This window comes from Rhipicephalus sanguineus, chromosome 8 (genome assembly GCF_013339695.2).
Source record: "Rhipicephalus sanguineus isolate Rsan-2018 chromosome 8, BIME_Rsan_1.4, whole genome shotgun sequence".
Classification (NCBI taxonomy): Eukaryota; Metazoa; Arthropoda; class Arachnida; order Ixodida; family Ixodidae; genus Rhipicephalus; species Rhipicephalus sanguineus.
In genome coordinates, this window is record NC_051183.1 from 103,536,639 (window position 1) to 103,553,286 (window position 16,648).

General features: G+C 46.9%; 1 protein-coding gene across 14 annotated transcripts in view; it reads left to right on the forward strand.

The window, feature by feature from the left end:
- LOC119402282 (uncharacterized) overlaps nt 1-16,648 on the forward strand; it is a 330,925-nt gene that overhangs the window by 98,152 nt on the left and 216,125 nt on the right. The gene's annotated exons all lie outside the window — the stretch shown is intronic.

Genomic DNA, 16,648 nt, shown 5'->3' on the forward strand with positions numbered 1-16,648 from the left:
TTACCTGTTTCGGTTCAATAATACTTATTGTGAATGTGTCGTGTATAACATTGATTACATTGTAAGTCTTCGCCTGATCCTACTCTCGATCAGGATTTTCATGCCTTTCTTGAAGAATACAGTGGGTGTGGGATTGTTTTATATGTTGGCTATGGTACCTACAGATTCTTGGGTATTTCGTTATGACGTAATCATTCTGGAACAACTGGCGTCGTTGATATGCGTCAATAAATTTGTGTTTATCACCTTGCTCATGTGTTACTCCTTCATTACCCAGACGCGTGCGTAGTTGGTGCAGCAGGCCTTTCGTACTTTTAGTTGTGTTGGAGATAATATTGACTTTCTTTCTCGGCCTTGCACGGTTCCACAGAATTCTTGGTCTCAATGACACATTAGGACCCCAGTGGAATAGTCCTTATAATTAAGAAGTAATTTTTGAATACGGCACCAATGGTAGTAGATGAATGCGGTGGAACCTCGAATAGCCTATTTTAGCACTCCTGACTTCCGGTGCAGTAGCTACAGTTATGCCGACAACCTGGTCGGCACGGAGGCGTTTTGCTTTACAACCCGTTTATCAGCATTTCTATTCAAGTTACTGTACGCATCGAGCAACTACCGTCAGTGTCCCCATCAAAGCTAGCTATGTGCTTACCACGACGGTAGAGTATTGTCACACTTACCGCATGGTAAACCACCATTGCTAAAATATCATAATAACGCGTTCAGATGGTCACACCAGCGGCTTAACGACGTCAGCGGGGGCCGACACCACGCGAGCGTCGGCTAGCTTACATTGGACCTTAGTGGCATGTTTTAGCCGCGAAAGAGCACTGTCACTGATCCCGTTAATCGGGTTGGCGATCGCCGGGCAGATTCTAAGGGCTGGCGTTTCGGCCCTCCGAAAACGCACCACGAAAGCGTGGACAATTTAGAGTTGGTCCTTTGGTGCGCCAGCGAACGCCGGTTGTGGTCCAAAGACCGAGTCAGAGCCGAGAGTCGATAACACAAACGAAAATGAAATATATTCTCAGTTGAGCCAATGCACACTCGGCTGGTACCAGTTAAAGATTCACAATATAACTCAGATGGTGTTACACAACGGGAACTAAACAAACAGATCACACGCTACAAATGCAATCGCATGCATTACAACTATTCAAGGGCAGTTAAAGACCCGAACATACAACGGCGTATCCAGTCCACAATTATTGGACGGTAATCGAATGCTTCTCTTCTAGGAAACACTGACGCCAGCTCCAGCGTTGATCGTCGTAGCTCAACCGTTGTCGTAGCTTGTCACGGCTCACACGGCGTCGTCATCCAATTCTTCCAGATCGACGATCGACTGACCGCACATTATCATAAACACGTCTTCTTTGGCTAACGGAGCCACACTCAGCTTACTTTACCATATCCGGGCCGACTGACTCACTCCTGTCTCGACTTCACTTCTGCCTGTCTGGTCGTCGTTTGTACGCTTTTATCCCTTCTTCCCCGGTTTCTAGAAGCGTCGGGAGGGTTCTTCGGCGTGCAGTACAGCCAAAGCTAAGGATAGTTTGAGAATTCTCTCGCCGGTTCTACTCGCGGCGGCGCCACTCGGTGATGCGTCCCCCTTTCCTTCTAGAAATATCCAGGCTTTGCCAGGCGTTTGATCGCGTTGTCTACGTATGGCTCGAGTGGGTGAGGAGCATGCGGCGCGTCGGCGTCTTTTGCTACTTGTTTTTTCGTCGTTCGCGCCACTTGGGCGAGTGGCTCGCGTCGTTTTCTCTCGCAGCCGTTTGAAAGCGGCCGCGCGCGCGCTTTACAACGCGCTCGTTTGTGACAAGCACATAAACAGAGCAAAAAAAAAAAACACAGAACGACAGGACGGGCGGCACTCGCGGCTAAAATACATCACTAAGCAAGTACTAACATGGCCAACAAACAGTCTTGTTATTATATGGAACCAATAACGGCTTGCCATCATCGGCTGAATAACGGCAGGACCGTCTCGCACCGACGCCGGCAATCCCAGATTGGTCCAATGCCGACAAGCCCACATCGGCCCAACGTCGGCTAATCGACATTGGGCCGATGTGGATGAAAGTAGCACGCACGTGATTTGCCGAGATATGGCCAATATTGCTGCCGACATTTGCCGACGTTGGGCAGAGATCGGTCCAATGCCGGCGTGCTGTTTGGGCATTGCACTTACCATAACCATTATGTAAGTAAGGTGCGATACGTATATCCAAGTTGTCGTTATGCACGGACGCCCTCCAACTTACCCTAACCTTTTAAGCGTGCGAGTTCGGTGTCCGTGCGCAGCTAATGACTGACTCATAAAGGTGGTGCTCCCGAATGTTAATATTAGTTTACTCTTCCAGACGAGAACTGATCAATCAATATTGATGAGAGGCGTGATCATGTAAAAAAGCAGAAAAAAATCTCGCTCTAAAGAACCTGGCTTATACAGTCATGTCGGGCGGAGGTCTTCTTGCCTACATATAACATAGAGAAGCAAAAGTAAAGGGGAGGCACGCAAGGAAGGCAAATACTGCGCTTTTTGTTCCTTTGTGTGGGACGGTGTCCACTCTACCACCACTGCGACATACTACTTTAGTGGTATGTTGGTGGTCGCCAGTAATATTACAACAGTCGATTTCACACAGCATTACACTTCACAACAACCGTTGATTTAGGTGTGGATTTTTTCTGCCGATGCCACCACCAGCGCTCGAGACCGTAACAATGAGCAAGCAAACAAGGGTTGGATCCGGAATCACGTATGCGACCTTGGAGCCACGAGAGTGATTTGTTGGTTACATAAAACCTGTAATATGGCGTGACAGAAGCAAAATATTGCTCGAGACATTATATCGCGTGAACTGCCCAAAGAGTGATGGTATAATGCTACCCGCACATCTCAAAGGGCCCAGTGATAATTCATCACCAGCATTGCCATCAGCCACAGCGTTAACAAAGTGGCCAGCTATGTATGCGCACACAATGAATTACAGACGCAAAGCTGGTACTTCGGTAAAGCGTAAAATAGTGAGTAATTGCGGAGTGGTGGGCACTTCGCGACACTGCTTGCAGTAGGCACTGCAATAGTGTTTAGAACGGGCTCTGAGGCTAGTCCTCCACTTTGCACTTTCTCTGCTGTGTGTTTCGAGCAGAGTTTCCATTTTTGGGGCGAAGCTCCTTATACCATGCGTCTGTCCATCCTCTGTTTGTTTGTAGCGTTGTAGTAGCCACCTCTAGCTCGTGAGAAGCGCGCGTTCTGGTATGCAGTAGAAGAAGAAGACGACGTTGACGAGTGAGACTCTCGTGCGTGTTAGCCTGTGTGGCATTCTTTCTTCCTTACTGCGCGCGTTCTGGTATGCAGTAGAAGAAGAAGACGACGTTGACGAGTGACACTCTCGTGCGTGTTCGCCTGTGTGGCGTTCTTTCTTCTTTACTACGTCTCGTGTTTTCAACGACACCCGTGGTGCGATCTTGTACGCATTCCAAATAAACACGGGGGCGTGGCGTTACATCCGGCGTCACGCGAATGGCCGATGTGAACCGCGACAGACGTCACGGCCCTGCATTGACCAATCGCGTGCGGTCACGTGCGGTCACGTGCGGCTGTATGTAATGCCACGCCTCCTTGTTTATTTTGGAACGCGTACAAGATCGCACCACCGAGGACAACATTTCAGAAGTAACGCGCCATGAGGCTCCCTCTTGGCACGCTTTCTCTTTAGCTCGGAGTCGCCAGATGGTAGACAAGGCTGCGGAACGGTAAAGTCACTGCAACGGGAAAAGTACCGCGTTCGTTTTCTCTTCGGCGCCCTTTCGGCGGCTTCGCCACATAAATGATCCAGCTCGTTTGCTTGGCTAGTGTCTGCCGGCCGCGTACGCACGGCGCTTTGGAGGGCGACTGTTTTTATAGCCTCAGAAGAGCGTGCAGGAGCATTACAACATCCCGTATCGTTTTGACATTTCATCGCAAGCCTGTCGAGGCATCGAAGAATGCCTGGGTGCTGCGCTTTTGGGCGCAGCAACTTGGTGAGGTAAGCCTTTCACTGAGATTTCGCGAATATTGTTACGGAGAGTGCTTGCGTCTCCCCTAAACTAGTGCAGCTTGTTTCGCGTGGTTGCCTCAGAAGGCTCATGCGCAATAACATTGCCGGGGAGCTCTTAATTATGTTTGGCGTAAAATTCACGCCTTTGGGCTCACATATAGCGATCAGCGCGCCACGAAAACTTACTGCTACAGATTGGTATTGCGTGACGTGACTGTATGACGAACATAAATATCAGGTGGTAACATGAACATAATGACACGAATGTCATTAATAATATCTGGGGTTTAACGTCCCAAAACCACCATATGATTATGAGAGACGCCGTAGTGGAGGGCTCCGGAAATTTGGACCACCTGGGGTTCTTTAACGTGCACCTAAATCTAAGTACACGGGCCTCGAACATTTTCGCCTCCATCGAAAACGCAGCCGCCGCGGCCGGGATTCGATCCCGCGACCTTCGTGCCAGCAGTCGAGTGCCATAACCACACGAATGTCATTTAAGGTATGATTTACATACCATGCTCATGGTGGGCTCGCGGCCGGTTCGCTGGCTTGATATGCACCAAAATTGGTGTTGCATCACGTGACTGTATGAGGAACGTAAATAACAAATGGTAGCATGAAAATAATGGCACACGTGTCACGTAAGCCCTCATTTACATGCCATACTCATGGTGCTGTCGTGGCCGGTTTGCTGGATTCAGGGCTGGTCAGAGATACTCAGAAAAGTATTCCGGAATACAGATATCGAAATAAATGAACTGGAAGCCTAAAATACAGATACTGAGATACATTTGCCTTTAACGTAACGGGATATTTCGGAGATACTTTTGCAATAAGACGAAGAAAGTATTCCGGAATACAGTTACAGCGATACAGATACTGGAATACTTTTTTTTATTTCAAGGATGCTCATACTACGCAAAGACACTTATTAGTGCAGCATAATGTTGTAATTAAACTTGCAGCGCATAGAAACGTTCAGTTCATTTGTTTATTTATTACAGTACCCTCAGCGCCATTAAGACATTGCAGGGGAGGGGGGTGGACAAAGTACATAATTAGTAATATTGACATAATTAGAAGTATCAATTGCAATAAAAATAAACTATTTCACAGCAACAGTCACAGGGATTGGACACCGAAATCGACATACTTGGCGAACAAACTAAGCTATGCTAGAAATAGGCACACTTTAAGCAAATCACTCGAATCACTAATGAACACCAGTGAATTGAGAAAAAGCACACATTTATTTTGAAGATCTGCTTTGCTGAGAAGATTGCTGTGTAGGCTTCTCAAATAGGCTGTCTTCTAACAGCGTCGGTTCAGCCTCAGCACAAGATTTACGAATCAAAAAAAGTCTGTCTACCGCTGAAGGCTAGCGCAAATTCGTGTTATAGTGAATAAATATCGCCTTCATAGCCGGATTGCCCTGCAGCGTGGCGATATCTCTTCTCGGGTCATCTAGATACCGAAACGCTTCCGCCCTCACTTGGGTTGTTCTGACCGTTGAGAATCCGAAGTCTGTCCCCATCTTCGAAATCCTCAGCCGTCTGACCCTGTCGGCTTCAATGCAGCTGTCACCACCACCGACGCTACCAGCACCCATTTCAGAAAGCCGCAACAGGCGAAGTCGGCTCCGGCGGTGGGGGAGCCTGCTACCACAAAAGACCGTTTCACGCATGTAAACAATTAGGAACGCACCCTGACATTGTAGAGGTGGCTGAAAGCGCGTCAAAGATAGCCACCTCTTTTGGAAGTGCCGCCGCTTTGATAACTGAACGCACGCGAAGCATTGCAAAGCCTGTTCCAAGGCGGTATCCGAGCGGGGGGTCGCGAAGTAATGGCTTGCCACCCGAAAAAAATTAGGCGTGCTGCACTGACCTTGAGTGACAGCGACTTTTGTCGGCATAGGCCGACAACACTGCCCCCGCGATTCTGCCGTCTGCGGCGTCGCGCGGTTTACCACATGGACCATTCTGTGCTTGAGGGGAAACCATCGCCGCCCTATCTGTCGGCGACCGGCGGCGTGCCTTTGCTTGTCTTGGTACAAAAAAAAACGCCATTCGCCCATTTGAAACACGCCTCAAGTCATTTCCGACACAAAAAGCAATGTAACGAGATACCCGTGTCCTGCACAGTATCGCGATACAGGCGATACATCGTAAATGTATTTCACTACTGAGATACAAATACATTTTTCAAATGAATTTCGATGCAGAAATACAGATACTCAAAAGTATCTCTGAAATACTATCGCGATACTCTTGTATCGCGATACTGCCCAGCCCTGGCTGGATTGATATGCACCATAATCGGTGTTGCGTGACGTGACTTTATGACGAACATAAATAACAGGTGGTAACATCAAAAGAATGGCATACAAGCCATGTAGGGCATGATTGACATGCTACCACCTGTCACTAATGTTCCTCATACAGAAATATCTCGTCATATGAATTTTGGTATATATGCCTTTGATGAAATGACCGCGAGCGCACTGAGACCATATCAGGTAAATCATGTTTTACATGACATGCCTGCCATTATTTTCACGTTATAACCAGTAACTTATGTTTGCCATACACTCTCGTCACGCCATACCAATTTTGGTGTGTACCAAACTAGCGAAGCGGCCGCGAGAACCCCATGAGCGTGGCATGTGAATCATGCCGTACATGGCATGCATGTCATTATTTTCATGTTATCACCTGTAATTTATATTCGTGATACAGTCATGTTATGCCATACCAAATTTGGTGTACATACAATTAACGAAACGGTCAGGAGAGCACAAAGTCGTGGGCTGATAGATAGATAGATAGATAGATAGATAGATAGATAGATAGATAGATAGATAGATAGATAGATAGATAGATACGTTCAAAGTCGCAGAAGTTCGCTAAAAAATGATTCGCGTTTAAAAATGCCGACAGCCGAGCGCGTAAATGCTAAGGTGTACTAGAATGGGGTAGTGTGCCGCCTTCGCAGCAAACCAATGGGTGAACGGTGGTCGCTTTTGCGATGACGCCACCAGCAGGGCGCCACGATCGAACGGTGTGCCCAGCGCGCGAAATTTAAATTGAAATTGCGAAAATTTCTGCCGTTCTTTAGTCAAATGGTCACGTAACAAGATTGAAACTAAATATATTTGCAAGAGTTAGGCACTAAACACATTTGGTAGCATTATTACAATAACTAAAGGTGCTTCTGGGTCGTCTGAGCTTGCCCAATTCCTATCGCTGAGCATCGTCCCGGATCGTCTGCATGCTTACTGTTTGGATTGCAAACGGGGTAAAAAAGCACATCAGTGTTCATTCCATGCATATATACGCCTGTCTAGCTATCACACTAATTTGAAGTTATGCGTCGAAACACACGAGGAGGTCCGGAAGGCTAAACATTAGCAGTATCAGCTGAGTTGCATGACCACCCGTCACCTGCATCGGCCAGAAGAGCAGTCGCAAGGTTTTCGACAGAAAAAATACAACGCTCAATGACGAATGCTGCTTCATTCCTTTAGAGATTTTACTCCTCAAAGGGGCGCCAAAACGCAGGAATGCAGCTAAATGCACCACGGTGTATTCGGGGTGTTGGATTTATCCTATGTGAATAAGTCCGTAATTCCAATCGGTCTTCAAAAGCTTGAATGCATCAAGCTTCCTCAAACACTGAGTCTGCCATGCACACGAAAAAATTCGCTAACGTGTCATGAGAAACACAAGTGAACAATCAGCAAGTTTCCCACGTACACGCACGACCAGCGCGGCAACTACAACTACCGATCTCGGAGGCTTTGTATATCAGCTTACCATAAATTACTTCAGAGGGCGGCGTCAGGTGGCGACACAGTAGTACGGTGTGCTCTGGCACCGCAGGCTGTCATCGCAAAAAGAGCCACGTTTCCGGCGCCAGACGGCACACTACCCCATTCTAGTACACCATATAAATGCCGCGAAGTTCGCCTTTTTTATCGCGTTAGTACGCGTGTGTGCACGTGCACGCAAGTGAAAACTGCTGCTATTTCTTTGCTAATCACTTAGAGATCAACGGTATACTTTATTTGGGGCAGCAAAAGCGCACGCAAGCCGTAAAACATGCGTTACTCCGCGTGAAATCAACACCGCTTTGCCGCAGCTTCGGCCGCGCTGGACCAAACATGGCGGCGGGCAGGATGGTGGCGGTACTTTTCCCGTTCCAGTGATTTTACGGAACGGAGGGCACGGAAGGCGGCGGCAGCACGCGCTCGCAGACAGAATCCTGAGGTGAGAGCCCGCGAGGCCGAAGCTGCTCGACAAGCTGCAGGGCTGCGGCGAGAAGACCCCGCCGTTCGAGCCCGCGAGGCCGAAGCTGCACGGCTGCGGCGCGAATCGGATCTTCAAATTGTGAAGGACCGTGAAGCGGCGAGAAAGCGCGCGTACCGGCATGCAGAGCCCGATGCTGTGCGAGCACGTGAAGTGGCTGCAAAACGCATCAGGCGGGCTCTGCCCGAAGGCGCGACGCGCGCTTCCAGCGGGACTTCCTTGATAACAGTTTCGGCCATAGTTGCGGTGTGTGCAACAGATTGTGGTTCTCAAACAATCTAGTCACAATATCTTTCATTAAAAAGGACCACGCTCGCGCCTATGCCATCGCCGTGCTGCAGCGCGAGTTCGTTTCACCCCACTCATCATCATTCACCAAGTGGATATGCGGTGATTTTTTTTAAAATTCACAGATGGCGCACATTTACCGCGGATGATACGCCACTGAGATGCTCGCAAATTGTAGAAATAATAAAACAATGTATGAATTAGAGGAACAAATGCGTACATAATACTTTTTTCTGGCTAGTGCACGCATGTTTTGCATTGTAGAGCACGTGATTGCACGCTTTGTAGTGCTATAAACTGTTATGAAAACGGTCGTTCTTTCGTTGATAGGTAAATTAGATTTACTATCAACGAAACAACGAGCGCTGCCAGGGCACCGGCAACACTTATGCAATTGTAATCCTCAGTCAGCATGTAAAATGAGATATCACCGAATAAAACAATCGGCGTCTGCACCTGAGTGATATGTCGTGCGATTATGGTGTTATTTTACCGAAGAAATCAAGAACTACAACATGATGCACCAACACCAAACCTCACAGGATCTCTATGGGGCTTGGCTGCTAAGGAGTCTACCTTTGCATTGTCTGCGCTTACCTAGTGATTGAGTTAAATAATTAAAAGAACTCAGCCTTGTGAATACCGAAGGGTTGATGGCCTAGCAGTGATTCGGCGCTTAGATACATGATTCGGCGCCCTTAAACACAATGTCAATGACTGCACGTAGACAATGCCGGCGACGCCATACACGAAGTCAATGACTGCACGAAGAATAATGCTGGCCATACTGGAGAACCTCCGCCCTGACCCTCCTCCCCCCAAAACGAAACCGGATCTTCATTATACAAATTTCTACTTCAACCATTTTACAGAATTTTTTCAGTGACCTTCAGTCTGTCCATTACGCGCGACGCGTTCCTCAATTCTTTTTTCTAACTGTTCGAAGCAAGTGTCGAACTGTTCAACTTCGATATTGTCTAGTGGCCTTTGCGGAGCTCTTTCCAGCACCACCACATCGGCATAATGCTTCCCTCTTGGCGTTTCTTTGCCTTCGTTGGAATAGGAAAGTTCGCATAGGGCTAGGTCTGGTGAATACGTAGGGTGTGGAACGACATACTACCCCTATTTGTCAAATAGGGCAAATAGGTCTATCTATCTATCTATCTATCTATCTATCTATCTATCTATCTATCTATCTATCTATCTATCTATCTATCTATCTATCTATCTATCTATCTATCTATCGAAATAAACGCATAAGGATATGCATAAGGCAACTCGCAGTAGTAAAACATCGAGACACAAAAACACAATGCCGAAAGTCCAGCTCAATAAATATTTAACAAGGCATTTATTTTATTATACGGCCTGACGGATGCTTGTTATATACGTCAAAAGCTGGTTACAGTCTCTAGCAGGCTTAGACAAAAATTGCAATGAATGGGCGATTGTGCTACGTTTTGTAACATGAAACTTCTGACAATGGTCAAGACGCGCTGATGTTTAGGCTGTCCACAAACCCACCATAAATTTACGCATATTCTTTTAATGATTATTTTTAGTTAGGTAGATCAGGATCATCGCCACTGGCGCTAAGCCGTGCCTCAAAGTACAATGAGAGTATATACCAAATGATCGGCGTGTGGCTGCGTAGCGGAAGCGCTCTGTCTGCTTGGTGTTTTCCTATTCGTGTGTCTAGGTTTGCTGTGTTTGCGCGGGAATGTATCCGATGTTGGTGCAATTAAACATTTTCTTGACTACTTTGGTGTTTTTTTGAAATCAGCTTGTTTAGCCGATTGGAAACCTCTTATGATACGAGTATTTTGGTTCGTGAAATACGGTTTATCTATTGGACAAGTATATTTGCTCTAGATATGGCAAAACTCCCTTGGTGTGTGAAGTAGATTACTATGTATGCTTTGCCTGACACTTTCATGGCATAAGCCTGATGCCACTATGAAGGCGTGCTTCAACAGTGACCGTAAAACAAATATCCAAACTCCACTCACAATCTATCAGCACTCATCATCATCATCATAAGCCTGAATACGCCCACTCCAGGCAAAGGTCTCTCCCGAGTTGCGCCAATAAACGTGGTCCTGTGCTTGATGCGGCTACGTTATACCTGACAACTTCTTAATCTAATCTGCCCACTGAACCTTCGGTGTCCCCGTCGCGCGTTTGCCTTCTCTTGGAATCCAGCATGTTACACAAAACGACCAGCGCTTATGTCGCCTACGCGTTATATACCCATTTCTTTTTCATGATTTTGACTCAGAATTGCTTAACAATAAGAGGTCCTATCTGCACTTCAGTGTGAATATATATTAGAGCTCAGCTATTAGGCCCACTTACCAGGGCTAAGCGTCGACCGTAGCTCATCTCCGTAACCCAGGGAACAAGCCCAGCTAAAGATCTCGTCTCGCCTCCAAGCACTCGACGCTCGTCTTTCTTCTTTCGCCGGAGCCGCAACCTTCACCCTGCAACCTTCACCGACAAAGCAGAGAAATACGAAAAATGTACACTTAAATACATTGTCGATACCACCGTCATAGGAATTCTTATACCGCGAAAGTGGAACGTGTCTTCACAGCAGATGTTAAGTGTTTATTGTACATTGATATATGAGAGAGTGCACAATTTCTGTTGGCGTTTTGTGGCTATGGCACCATTTGATGCGGATGCTCCATCGTTGACGCCTGGTGGGCACATGTCTATCCCGACGACTATCGTTCAAGATGATGATCAAACAATTGTGTAGCCAAAGTGATAATCATGCAGCTGAAAAAACGTAAGGTTAGACCCTGCGCAAAGATGGCATCGACAACCACATAACAAGACAGGTATTCAATATGCATTCACGAAAAGTGTCGTAATTTGAGGAGAGGAGGGACATCTGTGCGCTCCAAAGAAATTGGGAAACCAACGGTTGTGCTCATGCACGCACTACGAAACAGCGCTCTAGGAACGTGACAGCAAAAGTCCATAGCTTGAGCCGTGAACGCGCGAAGGCGTTGTGCTTCCCTCTGCATCAAAGCACTCCATTGGGCGATATTAACGTGTTGACGCCCTTGCCTTTCTGCGGCACTTGCTGCAACAGTTTTCTTTGTTGCTGACACAGCCTTCGAAGCAGTAAGTGACGGAGAAACACAATATGTGCATGTGGAAGCTGCACTACGCTGGCGAAGAGACGTCACACGCCATGGCGCAGAGCAAAACAGCTCACGTTGCTGCGTCGTGACCACGTGCGCAGCGCTACACCAACAGACTCCGGAACACTGAGACTACCGAAGTGCTCCCTGTCGGCACTGCTTAGTGTCATTATGCAGTAACTTGCTTCACCGCTCCTTGATGCTGACACCTTACTTGCCAACCAAGAGCTCACTGAGAGGGAGAAGGCGTGAGATATATCAACCGTGTTTGAAGAATTTGGTACATGTTTGTCGACAGCTAGTGGTTATTGTCGATAGTGGTTATAGCGCCCAGTAGCAATCGTCGCAGGCGAAATGTTCGTGGGTTTGGTTCGCAGGTCATCCGCGTTTAGGGAACTTTTAAATGCGAATGCATTCCTTAGTCCGGGGTTGTCCTGCGTCCCTGGCCGGCGTGCGCACAGATGTTACCTCACCGCGCACGCTCCTCCTTGCCCCTAGCAACACCTGCGCCGCGCCCAGCAACCGGAGCAGGTGGTGAGCGGCGGAGGGTAAGGGAGAGGAGGAGCGCGCGGGCGTGTGATGGCGCTCGCATCGCGGAGCAGCGGAGGGTAAGGGAGAGGAGGATGTACCCGGTGAGGGCGCTCGCATCGCGGAGCTCGCTCGGCGGAGAGAGAGCTTGGCCACTCCTCCTCTCCGCGTTTGGACCTATATATATCATGCAGGGAGCGCGCGCATTGGTGCCTTGATAGCGATGGAAGTCGGTGAAGTCGAACCTCTCGCGGCAACGATACCACTAGGACGAAGTGTAACACAATGCAACTCGAGCATTACGCCTCTACATGCACACTCTCGTCTCTCTTCATTAATTAATCGCACACTCATCGGGTGCACCGAAATGCATTCGCATTTCCTCACGATCCCCTTCGGGGAGGTGCGGGGGAATTGTTCTTCCAGTTTTTGGCTAGTTGTTTGTATGCATTTTACTAACGCTCTTTCTGTGACGGAAATGACGTCACGGAAGTGTTGGCGGACCTCGGAGTAAAGCACTTGCACAGTAAAATAAAAATTCGCGCACAATCTCATCTGGGTGTTGCGTAAGGGATGCGTAAGCGTTGTATTTTATTATAGGTGGCGTTCACGTAGCGACCTTTCATTGAACACTGTTTGCGGGCGGCAGCGGAACGGCATGTGTCTTTCATCTTCTCTCTAGCACACGTGCACGTGACATAGGACAGCCTATCGAACGTTGTCTTATGTCAAGCGCTGTGCCATTCCATACGTTATGAACAAATAAATAGCTCCGTATTTCCCTGTCTAGGTGCAGCGTTCTTCACCGTCCCAACCACGTGACAATACTATCGACAGTGGTGTGAATATAGATGTTGCTGGACGGCCACATTGCCAAAATATTTGCGATATACTACTATCAGCTTCGCTTTATTTATGCGCTATTTCTAGCGAGAGAAATAAATATTTTAAGACCTGAAAATGGCGGAATATGTCCATCAATAAATTCATATTCATAGCCACCAGCTACGCCTTAAAATTACCAAACTGAGCTCTTGACATTTTTTTGAAACCAAATGCAATAAAAATTTGAATGCACGCAGTTCTAACACATGTCACGGCTTCCTTTCCGCTACAGATGAACAGTATCGCTTTATGACAATGTGTCAGCAAAGCACGATGGTGAAGAACACATGCTTGTCTACTTTCTTGCCCTTACCCTGCTCATCCGGCTCCACTATGTACCACGCGCGCGGGGAACCAAGTTTATTTCGCAATGAGCTCGCGGTATTGATTTTATACTAAAGATAGTACCATCTAACTTACTGTCGAGAGAGCTATCAATAGTATTTTCCTGCTTCCAACTTCCTGCTTCCTCACTTATCCCGTCGATCCTTGGCATCGGAAAATGAAAGAGGTCTGTTTCATGATTAAGGATTGGGTATTCAGTACACAGCCTTAAAGATCCAACTTTGGGGGCCAGCGTAATCGGTGAGGCGAACGCGAACACCGATTGCCGTAATATGCCAGCATCTAACGTATTTTGGATCTCACTTTTCCACGAAATTTTCTTCTCGCGTGACATGTAAGGCTTTCTCCCGACCGGTGTAACATCTTACAGCTTGAAAGATGCAGAAAATTTTGCTGTTGCAGATGAATTAACAGTTAAGCAGACAAGTTCACGGTATTTGTGGCGGACGTCATCTCCACATGCGATAAGGCAATCCGCGATACTCAAAGAAGCGCACGTCTCTTTAGCCACAGTCACTTCATAATGCCAATAAAAATTCAGCTTTACAGTGTTCGTACCAGGTATAGAAAGTCAAAAATTTGTAGTCACACCCTTTAACTACGAGAGCGGCGACGTCACCTCGGCTTGATAAACGTTTGCTCTCACCCATTCATCATAAATGTACCTCGTCCCATGAAAATTTTGTACTTGCACCAGTCTCCCTCGAATAATTTCTTTCATCTTGAGAAGTTTAACGAGGTGTGGCTTTGAGCTAGTACTCCATGATCAACATTTCTTGCGCAAAATTTCTTAGACAACTTTCAAGACAATTTCTTTCGCCCGTCCGTGTCTGTCTCGTCCATTGTCTAAGAAATATTGCGCAAGAAAGGTTGATCCTTACAGGTGACTCATTTACGACAGGCACAGATGTCCCACTATCCACTAGTGCATCAGCATCTTCACCATTTACCTTTATTTTGATATATAGAAGGTTAGAAGGTTTTGATATATAGAACCGTTAGTTTCCAATTGTGTCGTCAGGTGGGACTGTGCAACCTCTTTTATTTTTTTTGTCTCCGTTGATCTGGATGCGAAGAAGTGTCTAGGTCGTTACTGGTATCGGAGATTTCATTGACCGCTCGGTTTCGACCATGCCAGTTGTGAAGCTCGCGTGACCTCCACGATGCTTTCTCGGGATGATAATGTGTTCGACGTGGATTCTGCCAGTTCGAATCAATTGAGATGTTTCTGAAAGAACTTAGAAGTTCCTCTACAGTTTTGGGCGATTGCACTTGCGCCAGTCTCTGGCGTTGCTTAGGAAGGCTGCGAATAATGAGCGGAGCGATCGCAGACTCCGGAAGTTTCGGGGTTGCCATTTGAAGAAGCCGCCTCTTCTCAAAATACTCTCGGTTCTTTCTGATCGATATTTGTAAAAAATCGCGTGGTCCCACCTCTCAACCACATTTTCGCAGAAAGCTTCCAGGAAGCTAATTTTGCATTCGCTCGATGTGTACCTCTCGTGTCCAGCATAGTGGAGCTCGTACCACTTCTTAGCCAGTCCGGTAAGAAACGGACACATCTTCCTGAAGCGCTCATTGGACTCTTGCCACGAGTTGTCGTCACATGCTTGTTCATAAAACTTGATCCAGGTCTCCGTGCTTGTGCTTTCACCGCCGAAGGAATCGTGCTTTACTATCCCCTTGCTGGGTCGTTGCTGTGTTTGGATGACGGCAAGAAGATTGTCTATGAATTGCGTTTGCTGCTTTGCGTACTGCTGCTGATGGTGGAACATTTCTAGGAGGCATGAGTCAGCAGAACAGTCTTCTTTGCTTGTTGGAATGCTTGACGATATTTTCAGAAGCGGCAACATGAGATATTCTTCAAACTGTGAGTACTTCAGTCGCAGCTTCACTGATATTTGGTGGTCAAGCTCCTCCGGCGTCTTCCCGGCTTTTCGAGCGAAGAATTCATGCAGTTCTGAAGCCGTGATACTTTCAGGCAACTCATACTTGGTGTCTCATCCACGTCGCACGTCAAAAGATAGGTTTGCCACTTGAACCTCGGGATATCATCAGAATTACCCACATTGTTGGGGCCTTGACCCTGTCATAGGCTGCGCCAATGTAACGTGCCAATACTGTTCACAACAAAATATTTATTATTCTTTTTTCCACCAGTTCACCGTCAAAGCAGTTCTTCGTCGTCTTTGGGCCACTACAATATATGTCCAAATTTTGAACGCATGGACGTTCACACAAACAATATCTGTGCTTTCTTCCGTACGCACCGCCCATATGGTGCTTCTTCCTAGAACATAATACCGCGAGTACCTTCTTTTTGTTGCGGCGTATCTCCCTATAACACATACAAATACACTAAAAATTTGCATGACAATTTTAGCTAAGCGAGTACGGAGTGTTATTCAGGAGCTCGTTGAATGGTATGAAACATTCGGAGTGAAAGGGCGATCAATTTCTACAAATGTTCACGTCGCTAAGCATTCTAGACTTCTGCGATGTTTTCGATGACCGAATCGCAATGCTGCAACTAGACCTTGCTAAGGAGCTTGATCGTGTGTCATATGATGTCATCTGTTCTTCCCTTCAGCAAGTCAACGAAGGAAAGGTGGTATACATGGGCGCAAAATACTTTTTTGCAGTTCCTCCGCACGCACTGTTGCGAATAAGAAAGTAAGTGAAGCCAATCTTGTGCTATCGTGGCTAAGGCAGGGGTGCCCGTTCCGCGCAATACATTTTGTACTTTAGCAGGAACCATTCTTCTTATATATTATTAGCAATGAGCCAATAACAATTTGAAGCTTCAGTAGTCTCTCTAATAGTTTGGACCTACTCGAATGACATGTGGCAAAGTAGGCGAGAGCGTACACGAAGTTAAAATTATTGCCAAAAAGATTTCTGACGGAACAGGTGCAAAAATGAACTCGGCAGAGTCGGAATACGTCATTCATCTATAAAAAGGGCAAAGTAGTAAAGAACTGGCCCTCAATACGAGTTTTCAGGTTCACAAAAATCTTCAATAGCTGTTCAATAAACGCTATTTATGCTCCCGTGTGTCCTTCCTTTTATCTGGCCATTGACCTTTAGCTTT